Raw genomic sequence first — 24,858 nt, 5'->3', positions numbered from 1 at the left:
CAATTCTCAAACAAAACCAACAATTAAAATTGTTGCTGGAAAAATCTTTGGCTTGGCTTCGCGGACGAAGATTTATGGAGGGGGTAAAAAGTCCACGTCAGCTGCAGGCTCGTTTGTGGCTGACCAGACCGATGCGGGACAGGCAGACACGATTGCAGCGGTTGCAAGGGAAAATTGGTTGGTTGGGGTTGGGTGTTGGGTTTTTCCTCCTTTGCCTTTTGTCAGTGAGGTGGGCTCTGCGGTCTTCTTCAAAGGAGGCTGCTGCCCGCCAAACTGTGAGGCGCCAAGATGCACGGTTTGAGGCGTTATCAGCCCACTGGCGGTGGTCAATGTGGCAGGCACCAAGAGATTTCTTTAGGCAGTCCTTGTACCTTTTCTTTGGTGCACCTCTGTCACGGTGGCCAGTGGAGAGCTCGCCATATAATACGATCTTGGGAAGGCGATGGTCCTCCATTGTGGAGACGTGACCCATCCAGCGCAGCTGGATCTTCAGCAGCGTGGACTCAATGCTGTCGACCTCTGCCATCTCGAGTACCTCGACGTTAGGGGTGTGAGCGCTCCAATGGATGTTGAGGATGGAGCGGAGACAACACTGGTGGAAGCGTTCTAGGAGCCGTAGGTGGTGCCGGTAGAGGACCCATGATTCGGAGCCGAACAGGAGTGTGGGTATGACAACGGCTCTGTATACGCTTATCTTTGTGAGGTTTTTCAGTTGGTTGTTTTTCCAGACTCTTTTGTGTAGCCAGCCTGAAGAAAACGGAGGTCCTCCATCAGCCAGCTCCCCACCATGACTACCAGCCCCCCCACATCTCCATCGGGCACACAAAACTCAAAACGGTCAACCAGTTTACCTATCTCGGCTGCACCATTTCATCAGATGCAAGGATCGACAATGAGATAGACAACAGACTCGCCAAGGCAAATAGCGCATTTGCTGGAAAAATAATGCAATATTAAAAGCACAAACCATTCACAGCATGAAGCAGACCAACATTTCAGGGGAGTTGCAAATGCCTCCTCGCCAGTTGATTTTTCTTTGCTCTCTATTTGACTCATACTATAAACCCTTTGTCTTCATTGGTTAACATTAGATATTCACTGTCTTTGAACAACGATTGTTCCATCCAAAGTTAACTCATATCATTAGCAGTGTGTAAGTGTCTATTAACAATGGAATCATTCTGATGCAATGCCCATCAATCTCTTGGACTCAGAAATTGAATGTAAGTTGTAAAATTATCAGGTGGTAGGAACATAGAGATCTTTAAAATATCACAGATTTTTTTATCTGTTTACTTTTTAATCTTGTCCTTCTGTCCCCTTTGTCTGTATCTGATCGCTTCTTTGTATCTGATTGGGTTTAATACACCTCTTTCCTTAGTCAATTGTTTGATTTGATCTCAGACCTTTTTGCCCTATTCTGCCAGTTATCCACTCACACTGTTAACAAATTGAAAAGATAAAACAAAACTTGGATACAGAGAAATGCTTACCAAAAATCAAAAGTCGTCTCATTCCAGCAAAACGACAAATATTGCTGCTTGATTGGGATTGCAGACTCTTAAAAAGAGAAGCTTCTATGTAGTGGAGGCCAACATTTGTTGGAACAGGAAATCTATTCGACGGCAGCGAATACAATATAAGCAAAGTCAGGTAGCCTCTGAGATTCACTAAACGTACTGGATATGGGTCCTGTGGTTACAATTGTACACGCTTTTATATAAATTGATGCTGAGAAATCCACACACTTTATGATTTAACATTGTAAGTGTGGGATCAGAAGGGCTATTTGTCATCCACGTGGAATGAGCCATTGTGCCTGGTGTTTGACGTGAACACTTCTATAAGCCTGCATTTAAAACCAGAGCTGACAGTGGGATATAATGCTAAGATTACCATCTGTAATTTCCTTGCTCATTTTAATACTTTCATGAGAGGCCTTGAGCACCAATGAGCAAAATGCAACAGAACAAAAATGTTAATTTTATTGACCGCATTATCATTTATTTTACAGTTTCTAAAGCCTGTCCTGCACAAGGAATGAACAGTATTGTAGAGAATACAATCCACAACAAATTTATTGCTTCAAATAAATGTCCAGCCCATACAAGTCTGAGCTTGCAATCCTATTTTTTTAAAAATCCCATTGGTTCCTGCAACTCGATACTCACACCCAGAAAGGCAACATACATTAGCAGCTGATAGCACTTTAACTATGTCTGTACTTGGTCTTACGCTCACTTCACATCCATCTAAGGAGTGCAGAGCAACTTGGCAAATCTCCCCTCTCCTACTACATCTTTCCATAATGGCCTCACAGAAAAATGCCTGTTCACATTTGATTGGCATTGAGTTTTTAACTTTGATTTGTCATAAAAAAGGAGCAAAAACCCCAAAAGGAATGTTAACAGACTATCATGTTACTTCATAAATGTCTGCAAACCACTAATTGCATATTCTTTAATATTGAACCAGATATCTTCTGCCTTTACTATTCTGTGACTCAATATTTTGGAATGTGAAATTACTTTACCTTGAACATTACTAGCATTTTTTTAATGGTTATGTTTAATGCAGTGAAAGGAAACAGAACATTATGTGCAATGGCTGCTCGGTAGGTGAAAGCTTGTTACCACTTATGGAAATTGAATATTCAGTTTGCTTAAAATTAACTATCATGGGTTGCCCTTGAATAACATTGGAAATAATGAATGGAAAAGTATTGTGTTTCAATCTTATTTGTTTTCTTGATTTCAACCTATGGATAGTAAATTCCAAAACATACACTTTAGAGCTCCTGATGTATCTTAAAGGGTGGCTTTAAAATACATTGGTGAAGATACAGTTTTAAGCTCGATGAGAAACTGTGGTTTCCCACATCCCACTCTATGCACTGGCAGATAAAGTATTACTTGACTCTCAAGAGTGATGGAGTAAGTTCTGCCTTCGTCAATGGGTTACAAACATACAAGGATGTGTCCAAAGTCACCATGAAAAGCTACAACATCCCCACTAACTCATGTGCATCCCTGGTTCATTAACTGCTCAACAAAGAAAAGAAGAATTTGGGGTGTTCTTGAGGCTGTCAAACAGAAATGCGCAGAACTTTTGTGTAAGTGACAGGAGTGCCAACATCACACAAATTATCCAGATACCTGTCTCATCTGGCACTCCCTGCTCCAGATTTTTAAACATAAGATTTAATGGAATATAAAAGGAAGATAGAGGGACTAGTGACTTAGTGCCAAGACAACAACCTCTACCTCAATGTCAACAAGACCAGGAGCTGGTCATTGATCATGGGAAGAGGTGTGGAGCTCACTCACTGGTCTGCGTCAACGGCACTGATGTAGTCATAGTAGACAGCTTTATATTCTTCGGAATAAACATCTCCACAAACCTGTCCTGGTCCACACACATTGACACAATAGCTTAGAAGGAGCACCAATGCCCCTGCTTCCTCAGGAGCCTGAAGAAATTTAGCACATCACCTCTGTCTTTTAACAAATTCTGTAGATCCGCGATTCAAAGTACTCTGTCAGGGTGCAGAACTGTGTGGCATCAGAACTCGTCTGGACAATTGGGTCCATGATTAGTGTAGCAGTTCTTTGGCTTGGCTTCGCGGACGAAGATTTATGGAGGGGTAATGTCCACATCAGCTGCAGGCTCATTTGTGGCTGACAAGTCCGATGCGGGACAGGCAGACACGGTTGCAGCGGTTGCAAGGGAAAATTGGTTGGTTGGGGTTGGGTGTTGGGTTTTTCCTCCTTTGTCTTTTGTCAGTGAGGTGGGCTCTGTGGTCTTCTTCAAAGGAGGTTGCTGCCCGCCGACTGTGAGGCGCCAAGATGCACGGTTTGAGGCGATATCAGCCCACTGGCGGTAGTCAATGTGGCAGGCACCAAGAGATTTCTTTAGGCAGTCCTTGTACCTCTTCTTTGGTGCACCTCTGTCACGGTGGCCAGTGGAGAGCTCGCCATATAACACGAACTTGGGAAGGCGATGGTCCTCCATTCTGGAGACGTGACCTACCCAGCGCAGTTGGATCTTCAGCAGCTTGGATTCGATGCTGTTGGCCTCTGCCATCTCGAGTACTTCGATGTTAGGGATGAAGTCGCTCCAATGAATGTTGAGGATGGAGCGGAGACAACGCTGGTGGAAGCGTTCTAGGAGCTGTAGGTGATGCCGGTAGAGGACCCATTATTCAGAGCCGAACAGGAGTGTGGGTATGACAACGGCTCTATATACGCTAATCTTTGTGAGGTTTTTCAGTTGGTTGTTTTTCCAGACTCTTTTGTGTAGTCTTCCAAAGGCTCTATTTTCCTTGGCGAGTCTGTTGTCTATCTCGTTGTCGATCCTTGCATCCGATGAAATGGTGCAGCCGAGAGAGGTAAACTGGTTGACCGTTTTGAGTTTTGTGTGACCGATGGAGATGTGGGGGGGCTGGTAGTCACGGTGGGGAGGTGGCTGATGGAGGACCTCAGTTTTCTTCAGGCTGACTTCCAGGCCAAACATTTTGGCAGTTTCCGCAAAACAGGACGTCAAGCGCTGAAGAGCTGGCTCTGAATGGGCAACTAAAGCGGCATCGTCTGCAAAGAGTAGTTCACGGACAAGTTGCTCTTGTGTCTTGGTGTGAGCTTGCAGGTGCCTCAGATTGAAGAGATTGCCATCCGTGCTGTACCGGATGTAAACAGCGTCTTCATTGTTAAGGTCTTTCATGGCTTGGTTCAGCATCATGCTGAAGAAGATTGAAAAGAGGGTTGGTGCGAGAACGCCATTGTTAATGGAGAAGGGTTCAGAGAGCTCATTGCTGTATCTGACCCGACCTTGTTGGTTTTCGTGCAGTTGGGTAACCATGTTGAGGTCCATGGTTAGTGTAGCAGTTAGCACAATGCTATTATACGGCCAGCGACCTGGATACATTGGAGCTTGTACATTCTCCCCATGTCTGCGTCGGCTTCTTCCGGGGGCCCGGGTTTCCTCCCCACAGGAATTGTAAGTTAATTGGGGTATTTGCACAGCACAGACTCGTGGTCCAGAAGGGCCTATTACTCTGTGTGTGTGTGTGTGTGTGTGTGTGTGTGTGTGTGTGTGTGTGTGTGTGTGTGTGTGTGTGTGTGTGTGTGTGTGTGTGTGTGTGTGTGTGTGTGTGTGTGTAAATTAAATAAAAAATGCTAAAAACTAAATTGAAATTAAAGACCGGAAGAAACTTCAGAGTGGTCAACAAGACTCAGATCATTACATAAACTCCACCCCACTCCATGTTCTTCACTTGTACTTTCCAATGTCTTGGAAAGGAACCCAACATATTTAAAGGCTCATCCCACTCCCACATCAACACCTAATCCCCACCCATCACAAAGATCCACAAGTGTGAAGTCATGCACCACCAGATTCAAGGGCAGGTTCTTCCCTGCTGCTGTCAGAGTCCTGAATGAAGCCTAGCCCTAAATTATGTTGCTTTTTTCCCAGTAACAGCTGATCTCTTTCCATTGGGGTTTTTTATGGAGGGGTGCCGCTCCATCGGTAGAGAAATGTGCACTTACCTTTTTATAGAGAAGGCCTAAAAGGCTGCTGTTGCGTTGCTTTTATGAAGAGTGACACCTCGTTGCGACCTCTGGTGCCAAAGGAGGTGGGGCGACTGGTGCCGTGGGCGGCATGACAGCATACATATGCTGGAACCGTCTGGGAAATGCAGACCGGTTCCAGCTGCATGAGGGATTATGGGAAACGAAGACAGCCATTGATCTTTCTTCTGCCTGGCGCTGCCCCTCCGGCACGACAAGGGACTCCGACATCCAGCACTTACGCAGGGTTGCTGTTTCAATGACTGGGTCCCGGGTTGCAGGCTGACGGCATCATCGCGATCTCATCAGCCCGCCCCTAGCCAGTCACTTGCATTTAAGGAGCGAGGCGGCGTGCTCTGCTCCACCTGTGTGACCAGCCTGAGGAAGGATTGGATTCGGTGTCTAGGAGCCGCGCACGGAGGATTTATGGAGGTAGGTTCAGCGATGTGAGGGCGGAGAATATTCACCTTTACTGACATATTTTTTTCTCTATAAAAGGGCCTCATTCTGTCCTGTGTTTTACTTGTTGTATTACAAATGGGGTGTCTAGCTGGACTGCTTGCAAAATAAATTTCCTCACAGCATCTTGGTACATAAGACAACCTTGAACTTGAACAAAGGCATGTTGTTACTTTTTAATGTGCTGTGCTATATTTGGATTAAAAGAATCCAACAGCATAAATTTGGTGAAGAACAGTATGTTCCCACAGTGCCCTGGGAATAACCTACCCCTCAATTAAATTTCCCAAAGCAGATTACCTGGTGATTTTCTCAATGTTGTTAGTGGGCTCTTGCTGTGCACAAATTAGCTGCAATATTTCCTACATGACAGCATTTTACAAGTAATGGTTTGGCTGCAACATATTTTGTGATCCACTCGCCTTTTTCTAACCCAACCAGGAGGCATTTACAGAAATACAGAAAGGATGACTTACCTTACTGCATGCATCTAGGAGACAGATATATTGGGCAGTGTCACGCAAGTCGTCCTAAGGTGGATAGCGCATTGGTCTGCGTCAGCAAACTATAGCCCAAACCTACATCAGGATATATACCTGGCCTGTCCTCAGCCCAACATATTCTCCTGAGTTTGGATCAGACCTGGGAGTTGCTCCCCTAATGAACAGCTTTGCAGGAATGCACTTACCACATGGACTACAATGGTTCAAGGCAATGCCCACCACCCCTCTCTTCAGAACCCCAGGGCACTGCTTTTTGTCATGTCTGTAACTATGTCTTTGGGCTGATAAAATTGGCCATATAGAATTGTGTTAGGCTCAGTATGAGCCAGTGAAATGTTTCTCCTTTGATTCTCACAAACTTCAATGGTACAGGGGCTCTGTGATACCTCACCTGGTTACTGCCTTGTCATTTCTTTCAGAATTTGGCTGCAATTTTTTCCAGAATTTGGCCACCCTTCAGTTAACAAGACAAATTATCTATGATTTGGCAACTCCAGCAATGACAACTCTAATGCACAGTCTCTGTGGGCTGAATGGCCTCATTCCCTCTGTGATAATAGTACATCCTTGGATATGGAAAAGTTACATAGTATCCAATAATTATCCAAAACATTTCAACCTTTTAACTCACTGTAGTGCACCTGAACTTGTTCCCACTTCTCTGGTTTTATTAAACATTTGGACCTCAAACTGCACAGACACTGATGCAACAGATGGAGGTGAAAGTAAAAGATCCAGATGGGTGCTGCTGGTTGACAATAGGAAGCAATAAAATTTAAGGAGTATTAAACATTTCAAGGAGTGGAAAGGAACTATGTCAAGATGAGCAGGTTAGATAGTTGTGTCTGAATTTATTTAATTTAAAAAAACCCAGATAATGTTGAAAATAGAACAGTTCCTTCAGCGTGGAAAAAGTGTGAGAATTCAAGTGAATGTGGGAGAACCCTCCAGTGATACATTTCAACAGTATTAAGGCCAATTTATAAACAAAACAGGAATTGACTGCAGCAGCCGTGCGTTTATCAGTGTACAGAAAGAACATTTAACAAACTGCTAGCTCCTGGAAAACTCATTATAGGAAAACTATTTTTAAATTAATTCACGCACGCCTTATCAGCATAGAACAAAGCAGGGTAGTCTTGAAGACTGGTGGAAAATAACAATGAGGGATCCAACTTCTACATTTAAAGCTATACTGTTATCTAGGCACCTACTCTGAGTGTAGACACTCATTGCTCTTATCTGCTCCTTTTGCTCCCCGAGGACTGTCAGGTATTCTTTGACAAGTCCATCCATTCATTGTGCTCTCCCCAGGGTAGGTCTTGACTTATGGCTCATAGGGAAGAGTCTGTTATTAAGGAAGTGTGGGTGAGGGGGTTTTCTTCTTTGTTTTTGTCAGGTGGATCTTCAACAGCCAGAATTTCACCTTCCCCTTATGAGGAGTGTGGACTATCCAATCAGATCGAGTGATTGAGCAGGTGCTGGTATGATGGAACCATAGAATCTTTATAGTACATAAGGAGGTCATTTTGCCCTATCAACCTTTTGCTGGTCATTGGTTGAAGAATCCGGATGTCTCCCCTTCCTACTCTTCCAACGTACCCTGAAATGTGTTTTCTTTTAAATTCATGTTAAATTCCATTTTGAAAGTTCTGATGCTATCATTCTTTTTGGCAGTGGGTTCTACAACATAACCACTATCTTCACGAACCACGTGAAAATATTTCCCCTCACGTTATCACTGCTGGTCTTTGAAATATCAGACCTGAGGTAACAATGACAAATACAATTTTCCTGGTTAACGCCCCACTCACAAGGCAGCTGAAAGGATCTGACCCATTCACCGTGTTCCTAAATCAACAGGGTCCCTGCTCTACCTCAGAGGTAGTCAGGGAACCCAGTTAAATGTACCTAGGTCTCGTCCAGCAGCAGCTTGAAAACGAAAATGGCCGACCCAATTATTCCAGTGACGTCAGTGCTTGCATTCGTGCGTCACTGGGCAGTGTGTTGGCACCAAGTTCAAAGTAGGGGAGGAACTCAGCAGTGTAGGTCAGGAAAGGGGATATTATAACGTGGTTTAAAAGTGCTTCCCCAGAAGAGTAAGGTTAAAATCTTTTACTTCATTTCATCCGGTGAGTGCGTGACGCATCACTCACTGCGTCATCGCGGGGGCGGGATCCCCCTTAAATCGCCAAGTTGGCAATTTAATGAGGCGATCCCCTGCAGGTTAGAAGTACTGGGAGCGCCTCCAACCCATTAAACGTACCTGGGTCCGGGAGGGCTATCCAGGTGTGGCAGTTTAAAAACACCTAATATATCCTGACTAATTTAAATGCGTCTCCAGACATATCTACCAATTTTCCTCCCAAACTTCTTGGTTCCGAGCAGAACAACTTCAGTTTCACCCTCTTTTTCTTGCAGCTGAAATCCTCACCTCTTAAATATTCTATTGTGTGTGAAGTGAAATTTGAACCAATTCTTCTAGTGCAAGAGATGAGTATTCATGGACTCCATTGGTTGGTTGGTAACTGAGAAATGCCATTCAGCTACAGGGCGTAAAATCGTATTGTCAGGGAAGGGCCTGATTGCAATCCTCAAACAAATTTCCACTAGTGACATGTAACCAAACTTTTTGGGATCAAATATCCTGCCAATTTAACCAGATCTCTACTTTACTACATCAGCCCAGGTACTTCTTCTCACAACCAATATCCATACTGCTCCTTCATTCAGATACACGGGCGTATCCTTCAAATCCAATTGGCTTGCATAATTTCCCCACCTGGAGAATCATGAGTTTCCCATTGGGCTATGTATTTAATATCAACTGCTTTCAAACACATTATAATGAAGATCCAAACCAACATTTTGGTGGGTCCTGTGCCTGCCCCATCCTGCTCAACATATTCCTCCATTTGAAACTAATTGCATTACGGCCTCCAACAAGTCTCAGCAAAGGAATATCATTCAATTTTTTTTTCCAAAGATAGGACTATCATTGTTCTAAAACAATGGGACTTCTTAAAGCAGGGCACAAGGCCACATTGCTTCCGAGTCCAAACCATTAATCAGAAAGCAGACATTTTATTCCTGAATTACAATTTATATTTAATATATTTTGAAAGTCAGAGCCTCTATCAAAGAAACACTGATTGGTTGCAAAGGTTGCTTCATTTTATAATTTTAAGTACAATTTCTCCAAAGCACCCATATAATCAAAATACTGTAGGAACCAATTGTAGTCCATGGATGATCTTTCTCATTTTCATGTGGAGACCTTTGTAATACCTGATTCAGCCTGAGATGATAATTAGTAGTCACAAGTTACCACATTCCACAAGTTCCTTTCTGCGTGCATTTTTTGCTGGTATGAAATGTTCTTTCCACCTCTTTCAACCCCCCCCCCCCCCCTTCTTATTGGAAGGATCTTGCCTCAGGTCGCTGTTTGTTCAGACAATTCTGACATGGACAAGGACTTGAAAGATCAAAGCCTTCATGTACCCTTATATCAAGACTGTGAATAAGTAACCCCAGATAACCTCTGGGTGTGTTTGCAATTCAGCCAGAGAATTCATGCAAATACGGTTTTGCCCTGATGGTATAGTTATGATGTAAATGCAGCCTGAGGCTTTACAGAATGGAATGAGATGTCCTAGGAGAATCTCTCTCTCTCTATTAAAACACAAAAATCTGTAGACATCATGGCTGAAGTAAAAACACAATGCTGGAGAAATTCAGCAGGTCAAACAGTTTACTTTATTTAGCAAAAAAAAATATATATAACTGACATTTCAGGCTTGAGCCCTTTACCAAGGTCTTGAAAAATGTTGGCAGCCGTCTGAATACAAGAGGCTTAGTAGCAAAGCCAGGAGTTAAAAGTAAAGGTAAATGGTAAAGTTTCCATTACTGTCACGTAATACTACACTTAGAATGTAACATACATGGAATTCCTTAACTTTTGTCTACCGAAAGGCAGACAGAAAGTTGCCACTTTGTCCAGTGCCCTCTCAGAAAACTAAGGCACCTGGTGTTCCTAGGTGGTCTCCCCTCCAAGTACTGACCAGGCCTGAACTTCTGAGGCAATCTTGGCCATATTCAGGCTATTAGGTTTCTGTGGAGAAGGGGGGGTGGGGGTGGAGGGGTCAGCAGCAAGCAAGAGGAAGAGGGAAGTCTGGGTGAATAGAGAGAGAAGAGAGGAGGAGAGCTGGAAGCGGGGAGGGAAGGGGAGAGCAGGTTAGCAAAAACCAGAAAAGTCAATGTTAATGCCATCAAGCTAGAAAATCAGGAGTTGTTCCTCCAATTTACGGGTGGTCTTGATGGGATTGTAAATAAAGAATTGAACAGACGTGAGTATGGGAGTATAGCACAGAACTGAAATGGTTGGCTACTGGGAGGTTTCTGCCACTGGTGCAGGTGGAGCAAAGGTGCTCAATGAAGCGATCTCCCAGTCTGCACCCAATCTCAGTGAAGCGATCTCCCAGTCTGCACCCAATCTCAGTGAAGCGATCTCCCAGTCTGCACCCAATCTCAGTGAAGCGATCTCCCAGTCTGCACCCAATCTCAGTGAAGCGATCTCCCAGTCTGCACCCAATCTCAGTGAAGCGATCTCTCAGTCTGCACCCATTCTCAGTGAAGCGATCTCCCAGTCTGCACCCAATCTCAGTGAAGCGATCTCCCAGTCTGCACCCAATTTCAGTGAAGCGATCTCTCAGTCTGCACCCAATCTCAGTGAAGCGATCTCCCAGTCTGCACCCAATCTCAGTTGAAGCGATCTCCCAGTCTGCACCCAATCTCAGTGATGCAATCTCCCAGTCTGCACCCAATCTCAGTGAAGCGATCTCCCAGTCTGCACCCAATCTCAGTGAAGCGATCTCCCAGTCTGCACCCAGTTATTTTTTTCCTTTAAATTTTAAGTTTGAAATGTATTTGCATTCTGAATTGGCCTGCGATGACGTGAGATGATCTGAGTAATTTAACTACAGCTAGTTAAATAATGGCAAACACAGTGGCTGTTCCTGTTTCCCCGCCCGCCCCCTCCCCCCCAGTCTGTGCCATTGTGATCACTCAACATCATCAGATATGATTATGTAATGTCATCATTATTGTGAATGAATAAAGCAGGCCAATAGCTTGCCTGCAAAGTGGTCTAGAACCCCATTGCCATACCAGGCCCATCCATATCCAACCAAGCCACTAAGGGCATCCTCTTCCCGGGTATCTGAAACCTAAGATGCAGGGGGAAAGTCCATCTGCATGTCTTAGTATGATTACAATTAATAAATTGGGATTAGAAACTAAAGTACCTTCAATATTGTTCTGGTCCACAAAAGCCCTGACTTTGGAATGTAATCAGATTCCTAGGATGAGGGATTATCGTTGCAAGGAAAGATGAATGAGTCTTGGATTTTTTTAAAAATCAAGTCTTAGGGGAGATTTGAATGAAGCATATAAGGTCTGGACAGAGTGAATTGTACGAGGCAGTTCCCATTAGTGTGGAAGGCTCACTGGTACAAAATAAATGGGAACAAAATTAATAGGAACAAGGAGCATTTTTTTTTAGACAGAGCGTGGTTGGAGTCTGGAATGCAGATGTGGCAGAAGAAGGTTCCACTGTGACCTTTAAGAAGGAATTGGATAAATATATGGTGAAGAAGAAAAAAATGCAAGGCCATGGAAAAGTGACTAGGGGAGGAGAACTAGTAAGTTGCTTTGGCACATGGCTAAATTAGAAACAAGGGGCTGAATGGCTTTCATCTGATTCTATGATAGGCATTTGTTCCAATGTGATCAAGTAAATTCCACATAGTCATGCTTTCTTTCACCCAGAGTATAGCCATGTCTACCGAGTCATATAGAGACTATAATCATTGCCCTGATACACAGCAAAGCTAATTCACACCAGTGGTGTGGTTGTGGTCTAAGATCACCCTTAATGAGAAGCTGTCAAAGTGCCTAAGTGATTTCCTTTACCCTTTTACAGCCCAGACTTTTCACATAATTAGGTTTCGTCACTTCAACTTCTCAACCATATGCAAGGATTCAGCAGGAGCTCCCTTGAGTGAAAAGCCCAGACATCTATACAATCCTGACTAACATCACTATCAGGTAGATCTAATGAGATTGAGCCACTTTGTAGTGGTCTTCACTAGAATATTTTCAGCTGCCAAAGTCAGGAAGGCTCAAAATTACTACTGGTGAATACCAGACTCAAATCAGAGAATGCTTACACCCTGTCTAATTAACGAAAGGTCTAATCAGCAAAAGAAAGGCAAAATACAGCTACAGAGACTTGCATTTCATTTGTTTCTTTAAGATTTGCAGAATTCGTAAAACTTAAGCATGGAGAGGCGCGTTATTAAATGACGAGTTTTCTGAATTGGTGCAACAAGACTGCATTACTACTAAGGAATAACAATTAAAATCCACATCGTAATCAAACAGAACAGCGACCAAAAGATTCAGGTCAAAAATAGCCACAATTCAACGTACTTAACAGCATAGACTTGCAATATTCAGAGAAGTACAATACAGAGAATGCAGAGGACAAACCACTTGGATTTTTCTCCTGCTCACCGTGCATGTAAAAATCCCACAAGTTTTTTTTTCAAATGCCTTCTTACATTCCATAGGTCAAACCCATCATCTGTCACCAAGTTACATTTGCTCCTTATAAGGCCTATGCATTGAGTGCATTCCCTTCATTTTTTCCTAACATGGATTTCTTATCAGATGTGGTTCCAAAGAAGGCCAGCAAATATTCAGCTAACCTTTCTATTTTTCAAAATACTGGCACATTGCCATCTTTCCTAACCAAGTGAACTGAGGTGCTCTCCGAAGCAGATGGTTCCCAAGTTTGCCTGACGAATCTTATCACTTTGTTGTGCAGGAATCACATTAACGTGTCCACTACCCCCCCACCACCCCTTCCTACCTCCCTTCACAACATTATCCTACCCTTCCCTCCCCCTCTCCCTTCCTCCCAACCACCCCACCACTCCAAAATCAGTAGGAGCTCATCAACATGGCATCACATTGATTTGTGAAGACTCTGTTCAGATAAACTGCTAGGTCGTGCAATTGTAGAAATGTTTTCAAAAAGTTCTGCCCTGCCCCCCTCCCCCACCACCACCCACCCACCCCCGAAGAGTCTCAGGATATGGAAAAAATTAGGTGCTGGAATATTTAATTGTACGAACATTGAATACCAATATACAAGGCAAAGGAGAGACTTTAAGGAGCTTTCTTGTGGTACACAAAACATTGTAGCATTCCACAAGTGACGATAAACAGGTTTAAGCAAAACCAAATCAGAAATCAGATATCGACTTCAACGACATTTAAATTGCCTGAACATGTCAAGCTGACTATAATAAAAAAATAATTCTTCACTCATGAGAAAGCAAAGAAGAGATGAATACTATGCATCTGTCTTTAGAGTAGAATGAGTCCACATTTTGTTCTTCTCTCTGGATCATTTTGACTGACATGCAAGATTAAATATTTTCTCTGGAAAAGGCTTACACACGGCCACCTTGCACGAAAATGGTCACCTGAGTTTTATACAATAGGTACATTGCTTCATTACTTGTTAGTCCCTAATGAAGATGTGGCACAAAGTAGACTATCTAAAGAAACGTTATCAAGTCAAAAAATAAAGCTTCAAAGATTCCCCCTTAAGATTCTGTCTGTACTCCACATCCAGCTTTGCAAAAAACTTCATTGCCTTCATTGCCCAGTCATGCTTCTAATCCAAACTTATTCAAATGAAAATAAAACTTAATCAAAAGGCTGCTCAAAGTAAATCTTTCAGTTCTTTGAAGCATTGCCTGCTACATAGAATACCAGAAGTACATGCCTTACCTCTGTAGCTGAAACGCTGGCTGGCTTTCAAAGAATACAAGCTACGATGCAGCAGGACTGCAGAGAAGTACAGGCAGTCAAAACACTCATACAGTTCTATTCAATAAAACTCCAGTCATGGCTAGCCCCTCCCAAAGTCAATGCCAAGTGAACATATCTCCCCCTATGTTTACAGTTGACAGCCACTCGCATGCATTGTCTGTAGCTTGTTCTGCTGAGGAGCCAATCACAGAATTTGAAGCCGATTTGAGACCAGCCTCCATCCAGGAATGCCTATCATTCCCCAGGCCTGCTCAGGAAGTCACTCATCAAGAAACAAGACTTAAAACTCCTGAAAACTGTTACTTGCTGCCAAAAATGTCCTGCAACATGCCCTTTTTTGGTTATCCTTAGCAGGACCTCTGAAAGTAAATAGCCTGTCATGTATAATCATATGAAATGCTAATCCCAGGGAACATGCATCCATTTGAGCTTTCATTTGGCTGACCGAAAAACTAAAAAGAAGCACAGGGGATTGAAGATCTGTGCATATTGACTTAGTGCAACAGCAGAACCGAATAAAGTTCTGAATGTTACCCCAACGTACCTATTTTCTGCAGTTTATTGAAAACACATGCAGGAGCTAAGAAGTCGCATACATGTTACCCTAGTGCAATGTACTCGGGAACAAATTAAAAAAAAACTTCTCAAGAAATACAGCGAGAATATGGCAGTTCATTCCTGCTGTTTGCTGTGTGTTCAATACTAAAGACTGGGTGATCTTCAGTTGCAGTACAAGCCAAATTTGACTATTTTAGTTTACTAAGGGGCACCATTTTCCATAACCCTTTAGAGCCCAATGTCTGTAACAAGAAGGCCAAAAAGAACATCTGGAACTCCTTAGCTCATTACTAGGCATTTGATGTTTCCACAGCAGTCCTTGGTCTCTAAGAGATAGATGTGTCATGACTTGCAGCTGTGTAGGGTGGATGTGAGATGTGGCAATGTAAGAACGATAAAAGCATATTTAAATAGTTAATAAGACCAGCTTTTTTGTGCCTTGTACATGATATACTTAAGAGGGATGGTGTGCTAACTTTTATTTTCACTGAATTATTTTTCAGTAATGGGTAATAAGAAATTATGTATTAGTTATAACTCGGCCCCCTCTCAGGAACATCAAATGGACAGATAATAAAGTCACTGTAGGAAAACACGGCAGCTAATTTATGCACATCAATTCCCACAAAACACACAATGACATCCAATAATAAATCATCTACTTTTATGAATTTTTGTTCAGAGATAACCGTTGGCCTAGGACACTAGGAACAATTTCCTCGTTCGTCTTTGAAACGGTGTAAAGGGATCCTTTTCGACTTCATAAAGGCCTCAATTTAACATCTCAACATTAAGACAGCACCAATTCCACTGGCATGAGAAATGAGATTAGAGGGTCATCCCTGAAATGGGGTTTAAACTCGTAACCATCTGACTGAGAGCTGAGAGTGAGCCCCACCTCAGGAGAAATCATCACGGTTCTCAGACTGCAGGCATGTGACGGCACCATCAAGGAATTTTGCCACCTCACGGGCAGTCTAAAAAAGAATGTGCAGGAATTTTGAGTCAATTCCTGCACCGCGATTTATCCTGCAGGACCCCCTCAACATTTTGGAGGGAGCCTGCAGAGTAAATCGTACCCGAAAAATTTGTTGTCGGTCATTCACTCTATTGCACGTCCAACCACCTGGACTGTTGCACTCGGGTACCTCCAGTCTAAAAAGACACCCATTGTGAACGACCACATGGGCAGTAATCATGTTAATTTTTTTCCACGATTTTCCTGACATTGCAGGCTAAAAGCCATAAATGATTCTTTGCTTCATATGATCCTGATGGTAACTCAATCAACATATGTTAATCCACTGGAACTGATGACTTGCAGCTAGATATTTGGAGGGAGGTAAACTGAGAGAGGTGGCTGGTGTGGAGTGCCTGGAGGGAGATATTCCAACTATGAGTTAGGAAGAAGGTGGTGCAGGTGAGATGCTGGACACAGCAGTGTCTGAGGTGGGTGTCTGAAAATAGGTGTTGATAACAGGAGTGAGATGGTGCCCTCTATAGAGTAGGAACCAGAGGATACTTTATGTTATGCTTCACATCTTGAATTTAGATAGCATCATTGAAATGCTAACGCCACGAGAGCATGCTCAAATAAAATGTGATGCTCAGCCATATATAAAGACAGTTAATGCAGTACTTAAGGAGCATCTTAAATGAGAAGACAAAAATAGAGCAGCATCTACCTTTACTGAATACAGTCAGAGCCTGCAGACTGTCAGCTGAATGTGTGCTAATTGATGCAGAATGCAAAGCAGGCCAGAATTGGATAATTGTATGTCTGATATGGGTGGGCGGGCTGGAGGAGGTGACTGGGATTTGAAAACGAGACGGTTAACAATTCTAAAAATAATGTATTGTCAGAGCCAATGAGGATAAATAATCACAGGAGTAGAAATAAAGTATTCTTTTTACATTTTTTTTAAATTGGAGATACAGCACAGTTACAGGTTCTTTCGGCCCTCAGCCTTTTCTGCCCACAAATATACCAATTAACGGATAAACCCCACATGTTTTTAGAGGGTGGGAGGAGACCAGAGCACCCAGAGGAAGCCCACACAGTCACGGGCTGAATTGGAACTCCTTTTAGATAGCGCTGGATTCCAAGGTGGTTTACTGTTGCTGTAATAGCATTGCAGTAACCGTGCCTAACAGTAGATAAGCTCGAGTCTACCTGGCTGGCCTTCAGCAATGAAGTATAATGTGGAATACATACAAAAGGAAGCAACTGAGATTACAAGCAGGAACTGCTGGGAATCCTCAAAGGATCAGGAAGCATGTGTGGAGAAGGAAACAATTAATGTTTCAGGGCAATTACCCTTCCTTGGAGCTGGAAAGAGAAACACAACATGAACTAGGATGTGGGAAAAATGAAAGAATTTGTTTTAAATAAAGTCTGTTATGGGAGGGGAGTAGAAAGAGAGCAAGATGTTATGGTTTTCAAGGTCACAGATAATCAGCAAGTAACAAACAAACATAAGTGCCCAAAGTCATAAGAGGCTACAGGCTCAGCTGATCAGAGCAGTATCGGCGGAGACCTGTTACAGGGCCTCAACCCAATTGTTGACCATGCCTTTTTCTTAACAGTTGCTGCTTGAACGGCTGAGTACTTCCAGATATATATTTTTTAAAAAAACACAAGTGCCTGCACTGCTTTCCATGTCAAAATTTAGGTTACCTTCATACCCAGAAATCTCACATCATGATCCAGGGTCAGGTGATTGGAAGCTCTTGACTTGTACCTGTGAACTGAGCACAGATGCTCCACAAAGCCATCATCCAATCTAGACTGGGGTTCTTCACTGTGGAGCAGACCAAACCATGAGCCTTGAATGTTACCTGATAGGCTGAGGGTTTCCAGCAATTCCGGTTTTTTCTATTTACTTGGTGAGAGGTGGGATGGTATTGTGACTCCAAGCTTTGGGGACACTTTGGACTTTCACTGAATTTAAGAATAGTTTTCATCAGAGACTATTTTTGTTCCAAACTTCCCTTCCATTATAGTAACTTGCTGCAGTTTAATCCAATGGTCTAAACTAAGCTGTAAATAATCTTTGCAATTTGAAGCCACAATTCTTTTTTTTGTCTGGAAGAGAAAGCTCCAAACTTATTTCAGAGAACAATACACTAAAATATCAAATTGCCAAGGATTTTTCTCGTAGTACTCATTTAAAACTAAGAACTCAGCAAAAAAAAAAGCACTGAAAGAAAGGCCTACTGAAAAAAACAGCACTGACAATTACTACAGCTGTATTTGAAAATCCAACAGCTGCAAATTTTGGAAGTCTGAAATAAAGCAGAAAATGCTGGAAACTCTCAACAAGTCAGACAGCACCTATGGAAAAAGAAGTTGAAGTAAAGGTCTATTGTATTCCAAAAGCTGCAGAGATAATGAGCTTAATTAAAACTTGGAAAGAGAAAAAACAAGTTCGTTTTAAGCATCAGATAATTTGAGGGGTTGAAGAGAACATCTCCGATAGGGTGAAATCTGTTTACAAAGTTGACCAGTGAACACATTGACAAGGTGTGTGTGTGTAACAGACAAAGGACATTTTGGTTGGCATGGGCAAGTTAAACTGAAGGACCTGTTTCTACAGTATATGACTATGGTATTTTAAAGCCATGGAACACAGGTTAAAGCTTCTGCTAAATAAATGATAGCAGGGTGGAAATGAGCATCAAAGAAATGTCATTTTCAAATTAATGTACTGTAGTTATTAATGTACTGGAGAAAGAGCGGAGCAGAACTGAAACAACAAGCATCATTTGTACCCAAGTGTGTCCCCATAGCTACACTGTTGGTCTGGAGAAAGAGAATGGAGTGAAAGGAGAAGTTATTCAAAGAGAGAACAAGTTCAATAAGGCAAATGAGCCTGTGGAGGAGAACAAGTTGGATTTCAAAGGAAGGTGGGAAAGGCCCTCAGACCAAGCTGATGGTGTAAAGTGGATGTTCAGGAATGGACAGGAAACTAGGAAATGTCAAAATAACAGAAGGAATCAGGGGTATTGCAGATGTAAGCAGGAAGGAACTGAGCCAGGACCGAAAGAATGGAGTCAAGGTGAGAAGAAGAGTTCAGTGGAACAAGACCAAGTTCAACCAATGGGTTGGCCTGGACATTCCTGCTTGTGAGTTCTGGGAATGAGATAAGAAATCAGCTCTGTGGGGCAAGGAAATGGTAATGCTGGAAACTCACCTGAACGGATGAGGAGAGTGACTGCCCTGGAGACGATAGCTTGATATCTACTGGTAGGCTCATGGTCCATAGGAGGTGTTTGAGGGCAAATATTTGGCCTTTGCAAGAAAAAGGTCAGGTTGCCAAACCACCACAGTGCTGCCATTGTCAGCAGGCAAAGACAGCACTAAGTGTCTCCACCCTTCCTGTTTGTATCAGAACTGGGTAGTTCTGTTGCACAGCAATCCATTAAAATTTTTGTTTCTTTCTCTCACGGACAATCCTGAAGAAACACTTTTTTTTCAGCTTGAAGAGTCAGTAAAGGCTCTGAATGTGACCTGAATTTTGCAGTTTTAACTCATCTCCCTGTTTGCTTTTCCTCTCTCTAATCATCCTCTTTAATCTATTAATCAAATTCCTTTATAAAATGAACTCTGGCATCACAGATATTCCCTGAGACTTATCCTGCCCTCCCAATGACCCTACTGCAATTTAAAATCAGTTTGATTTTCCAATGTTAAAATGTGTTCCTTTCTATGCCAGTGCTGCCTGACATGCTGAGTGTTTCCAGCAATTTGTTTATTTACCAAGGTATGGTTACTTGGGAAATGCATCAGTATCTGTGCCAAACTGAAGGCTATTCTATCTACTGGTCAGTTTAAAACAATGGCTCTCAACCTTTTTCTTTCCACTCACATACCACTTTCAGTATTCCCTATGCCATCAGAGATCTATGATTAGTAAGGGATTGCTTAAGGTGGGATGTGAGTGGGAAGGGAAGGTTGAGAACCAGTGCTGAGAAAAATTGTCATTGGCCCATTTCCTTTGGAGTTATGAAACCATGCACATAACAAGTTAATGAGGTACGGTTAAAACAGTGGCTTTCAAATTTTTTATTTCCACCCACATACCACCTTAAACAAGATGGTGGTGGAGGCTGAAACATTAGGGGCATTTAAGAGTCTCTTAGATAGGCATGTGGATGGAATAAAAATAGAGGGTTATGGGGTAGGGAGTTTTTTTTAAAAAAAAAGGAATATATGGGTCAGCACAACATCGAGGGCTGAAGGGCCTGTACTGTGCTAGTGTTCTATGTTCTAATCCATCACTAGTGTTTGGATGGTTTGGATGAATTGTGCTTGATATGAGACCAGAAACTCTGGCAAATTTCCACAGAGGTGTGGTGGAAAGAGTGCTGACCGGCTGCGTCATGGTCTGGTATGGAAGCACCAATACTCCTGAGCATAAAGCCCTCCAAAAGGTAGTGAACACAGCCCAGGATATCACAGGCAAAGCCCTCCCCACTATTGAGAACATCTACAGGAAGCACTGCCATCAGAGAGCAGCAGCAGTCATCAAAGGTCAGACCACCCGGCACATGCACTGTTCTCGCTGCTGCCATCAGGAAAGAGGTATAGTTCGTGTTTCTACTGGGGCACCTCGTATCACCCCACCTCACCGCAAATTTTTGTCCCCCTCATCACCGCGTATTTTACGACTACCAGAACTGTTTCTACTGAGCGATAAATACACGGTGATGCGAGGCGATGCGAGGTGACCAGGAAGTTGCCTATTTTAAGGTCACATATCAGGTCGTTTTGTTTTCCCATCCAAAATGCCCTTCACCATCATTCCCTGCCATTTTGTGATCAAGAATCGCTGAAGATCAAATGTCCAGTTGATACTGTCCGACATATTCCAACGAAGAAACGAGAAAGTTATTATAACGACAGACAAGCTTGATATTTGTCCAGGGAAATTATTCCAATTTAACGATACACAAAGGAACAGCGGAGGCGATATGAACGCAGTATAGCTAGCTAGTAGGTAGCTTGTGCAGTATATATATACGCAATAAGATAATGCGCTGTGCCGGTGCGTGCATGCGACGATCAATTGAAAAGCGCGGGCGAAAAATCGAGACTTCCGGTACACCGCGAATTCGTTACTCGCTGTGTTTCTACTGAAAAATCGTCCCTCGCATCACCACGCATCGACCACCTCAAAAGGTGGACGACGGAGCACCTCGCATCACCGCGCATCGGCCACTACCCGATGTGTTTCTATTGAGGAAAAATTCGAGGTGTTACCTCGCATCACCGCACATTGCCCCGAATTTTCATCGCTCAGTAGAAACACGGCCATAGATGCCACAAGACTCGCACCACCTGGTTCAGGAACATCTGCTACCCCTCCACCATCAGACCCCTCAATGACAAACTCAATCAGAGACTCATTTAAGGACTCTTACTTGAGCACTTTACTGATTTTCGTTTTGTTTTCTCTGTATTGCACAATTTATTTACATTTGTTTCCTGTTTACAGTTCTGAGCTTGTTTACATGTTTACGCTGTGTACAGTTTTTCTTTTGCACTACCAATTAGTGGTAATTCTGCTGTACCCACAGGAAAAAGGAATCTCAAGGTTATATGAGATATCATGTATGTACTCTGACAATAAATCTGAAATCTGGATCTCGCCCTGAAGTCTTGTTTAGCTCTGCCTATACCTTTGCTACCAAATATCCAAAGTACCTGAGGTATTTCTACCCAAATATGTGGTATTGCTTCAATCCTCCAGACCAACAGGTAGCTCTGAGAAAACCATTAATTGATATTTAGCTGGAAGGTCAATGATCTTCTTTGCTTGAGGAACTGAGCACATGAGTAAAGGATGCCTTGCTGCAATTAAATATGGCTTGGGCTGGGGTCACATCTGGAATATTGTGTACAATTTTCATCTCCGATCTCCTCAGGAGAAATTCCAGGGCCTCACTTAGTGCTGAATATTAGAGGAACCAGCGGATATAGGGATAGGGCAGGAAGATGATGTGAGTGGAAGATCAGCCATAATCTTATTGAACGGCAAACCGGGCTGGAGGTGCTGAACGGCTTGCTCCTAGCCATTAAGGCTTTATTCTCTTCATCTATTTATTTGCAATTGCCACTGGAAAACGACAGTCTTTGAACTTTTTGTTATTTAGAATAAATATGTTGTAATAACTGTTTCCATTTCTTCCTTTACTTTTAACAGAATACAATTTGATTTTACACAATTATTGATTATGAATGGGGAACCCAATATATAGTCATAAAAAGAGCTGTCCATTTAATATCACACATTTCACATTGTAGGGCTGCAGAATGGAATGAACCACTCAGCTTCTCAAGTTCTAAAACTGTCCTCATTCCTCCACCTCTCTTTTGCTTATTCATAATCTGTGCTAATAACATTGTAGAGCAGTTTTGGCAGCAATAATAGCTCCTCCAGTTATCGAGCAAGTTGTTGTGCTTTAACAAAAGAGTGAAAATTTGTGGTGCCCCTATACCAAATATTCAAGGAATTTTTTAAGCAATGATTTCCATAAAAATCCTTAAAATTGCAATCTTGATAAATCTTATGTCACAAACTGCTATCTTATTATACTCCCCATTTTGATTGAGAATATGTTCTCCCAGTTTCCCTCCTTACAGTTAAACCCTTCTGCATTGTTTTACATTTTCGTTTTCCTTCAGTTCTCAAAATATTTACTGCCCGAATGGTCTGAACAAATTGCAACATAAGCAACGAGATCTCTGACGTAAAAGTTCATTTGTCACATTACCCATAGTTCTGGCTGAGATCAGCTAATTGAATACAGAGAAATACATGTTTAGGTCTTTATAGGATGTATCTCACTGCCAGGGTAAGCCCAGTCATCAGAAAAGTGAAATCCCTGCTTAATGATGAAAAGGAGTTTTTATTTGAGAAGACGTGTGCAGTCTATTTTCTATAAACTGCGCATACTTAATTACTTTTAAGGCAGTTGTAACTTTAGTTGAACTCTGAGGTGAACCGCAGCTGTAAACTAAACAAGTTGAAAACTGTAGGGTTATATCCAACATATTTATATATTTTTTTGGCTATCAGAAGATGTCCACAGAATGAAGTCCTGACTCTGAAAGGATGGAAATGGTTTACTTTGACAAACGTGAAAAATCGTAGTGGAGTTTCAGAAGATCTCGCTGCATTACTTCCATATCCCCACAATCAGTCTTTAATAGAAAACCTGATACATACACTCGTGTGGAATCAATAACATTATTACATCTATTTTGTGTAGAGACAAAAGTTGGAATTAATTTGTCGATGGTAGAATAAAAATATCAAACTAGAGCACATGTTATGGAGACAAAGTGTTACTTAAAGATACACTGTGGAAATTGGCCCTTCTGTGTACCGAGTCCACGTGCAGCATCAGCCACCCAATGGCGATCTGGAATTTATTCCTCCCAGTAGGGTGGTACGGGTTAGCTTAGCAATTAGCACAATACTGTTTCAGCGCCAGGGACCCGAATTCAAATCCGGCGCTGTCTGTAAGGAGTTTGTATGTTCTCCCCCAGTCTGCATGAGTTTCTTCCGGATTTCCAGTTTCCTCTCACCTTCCATAATGTGCGGGGGTGGTAGGTTAATTGGGGTATTTGGCCGGCACAGGCTCATGGGCCATAAGAGCCTGTTGCAAAGCTGTGTGTCCACATTTTTAAAAAAAATACATGTTCCAAACTTTCCATTGGTACCCTTGTGACGAAAAATGTGAAGACTACCTCCACTTGTTATCTAGAGTGAAATCCTGAAGAGATGTAAAAAAAAGCATTGACAATCTAATGCCAAATTTTTAAAAAGATCTGCATAAAACTGTGACTATGAAACACGTGGTTCAAACACAGGCATGCACATGTCTGAACTTCGGCAGTGACAACTGTACTTTGCTAGAACCAGAGTGTATAAGCAAAATGCAGCAGTTGATGGATATCTGTAATTGAATAGCTTCAATAGAAGGCAATCGACCTGAAACTTTAACTCTGTTTCTCTAGTCACAAACCTGATGCTTATTTCAATCATTTCATGTTTATTTCTAAATTCTGGTCCTTGAAAGTGGACTTCCAGTAGAGAGCAGTGCCAGTGCTGTCTGCAACTGGTTCAAAATGCGGCAGCAAGGCTCCTTACAGGAGCCAAGAAAAGGGACCATATCATCCCGATGCTCGCCTCCCTTCACTGGTTGCCAGTAGGGCTCTGGAAGGATTTTAAAGTTCTCCAGTTTGTTTACAAAGCCATCAATGGACTATCCCCCTCCTACATCAACAATCTCCTCATGCCCTACTCCACTTCAAGAGCCCTCATATCGGCCGATTTAGGGTGCTTGATTATTCCACGCGAAAATGACAAGCTTCACGATAGCAGCCTCCAAACTGTGGAACAACATTGCTCCCTCCATCAAATCAGTCCCTTCCTTTAACTCTTTTAAATCCAGGCTGAAGTTTTTACTCACAAGTGTTTTGAAGAGATTGTTGATTGTTACCATGTTGAATGCACACTTCTGAACCTTGGATACCTGTTTTATACTGCACTTTAAATAGCTGCTTAAGTTAAGATGTAATTTATGATCTGTACAGCACTTTGGTCAACGTGTGTTTCACTGTAGAAACATCTGTACCAGGATCTAGTGGTGTGCCAAGGTTTGAAGGAATTGACACAATGCAGCAAAGACATCAGATTTTGGATTTCAGATTTATTGTCAGAGTACATACATGACATCACATACATCACCAAGATTCCTTTTTCATGTGGGCACAACAGAATTAAAATGACCTGTACACAGTGTAAAAAAAAATGTAAACAAACAAATAACCTTAAAAAGATAATGAATGTAAACAAACTGAC

General features: G+C 42.4%; 1 protein-coding gene across 4 annotated transcripts in view; it reads right to left on the bottom strand.

Moving 5' to 3' along the window:
• LOC138748864 (non-muscle caldesmon-like) overlaps nucleotides 1–14,529 on the bottom strand; it is a 195,926-nt gene extending 181,397 nt beyond the window's left edge. For 3 of the 4 annotated variants that reach the window (XM_069909694.1, XM_069909693.1, XM_069909695.1), the window contains exon 1: nucleotides 14,387–14,528. The gene's annotated coding sequence lies outside the window, so the exon portion shown is untranslated. Of the gene's footprint in view, nucleotides 1–14,386 lie in introns of all 4 variants that reach the window. The other variant, XM_069909697.1, reaches the window with a different exon arrangement.
• Nucleotides 14,530–24,858: the final 10,329 nt, after the last annotated feature.

This window comes from Narcine bancroftii, chromosome 13 (genome assembly GCF_036971445.1).
Source record: "Narcine bancroftii isolate sNarBan1 chromosome 13, sNarBan1.hap1, whole genome shotgun sequence".
Lineage (NCBI taxonomy): Eukaryota > Metazoa > Chordata > Chondrichthyes > Torpediniformes > Narcinidae > Narcine > Narcine bancroftii.
This window is presented reverse-complemented; position numbering and strand designations above follow the sequence as displayed.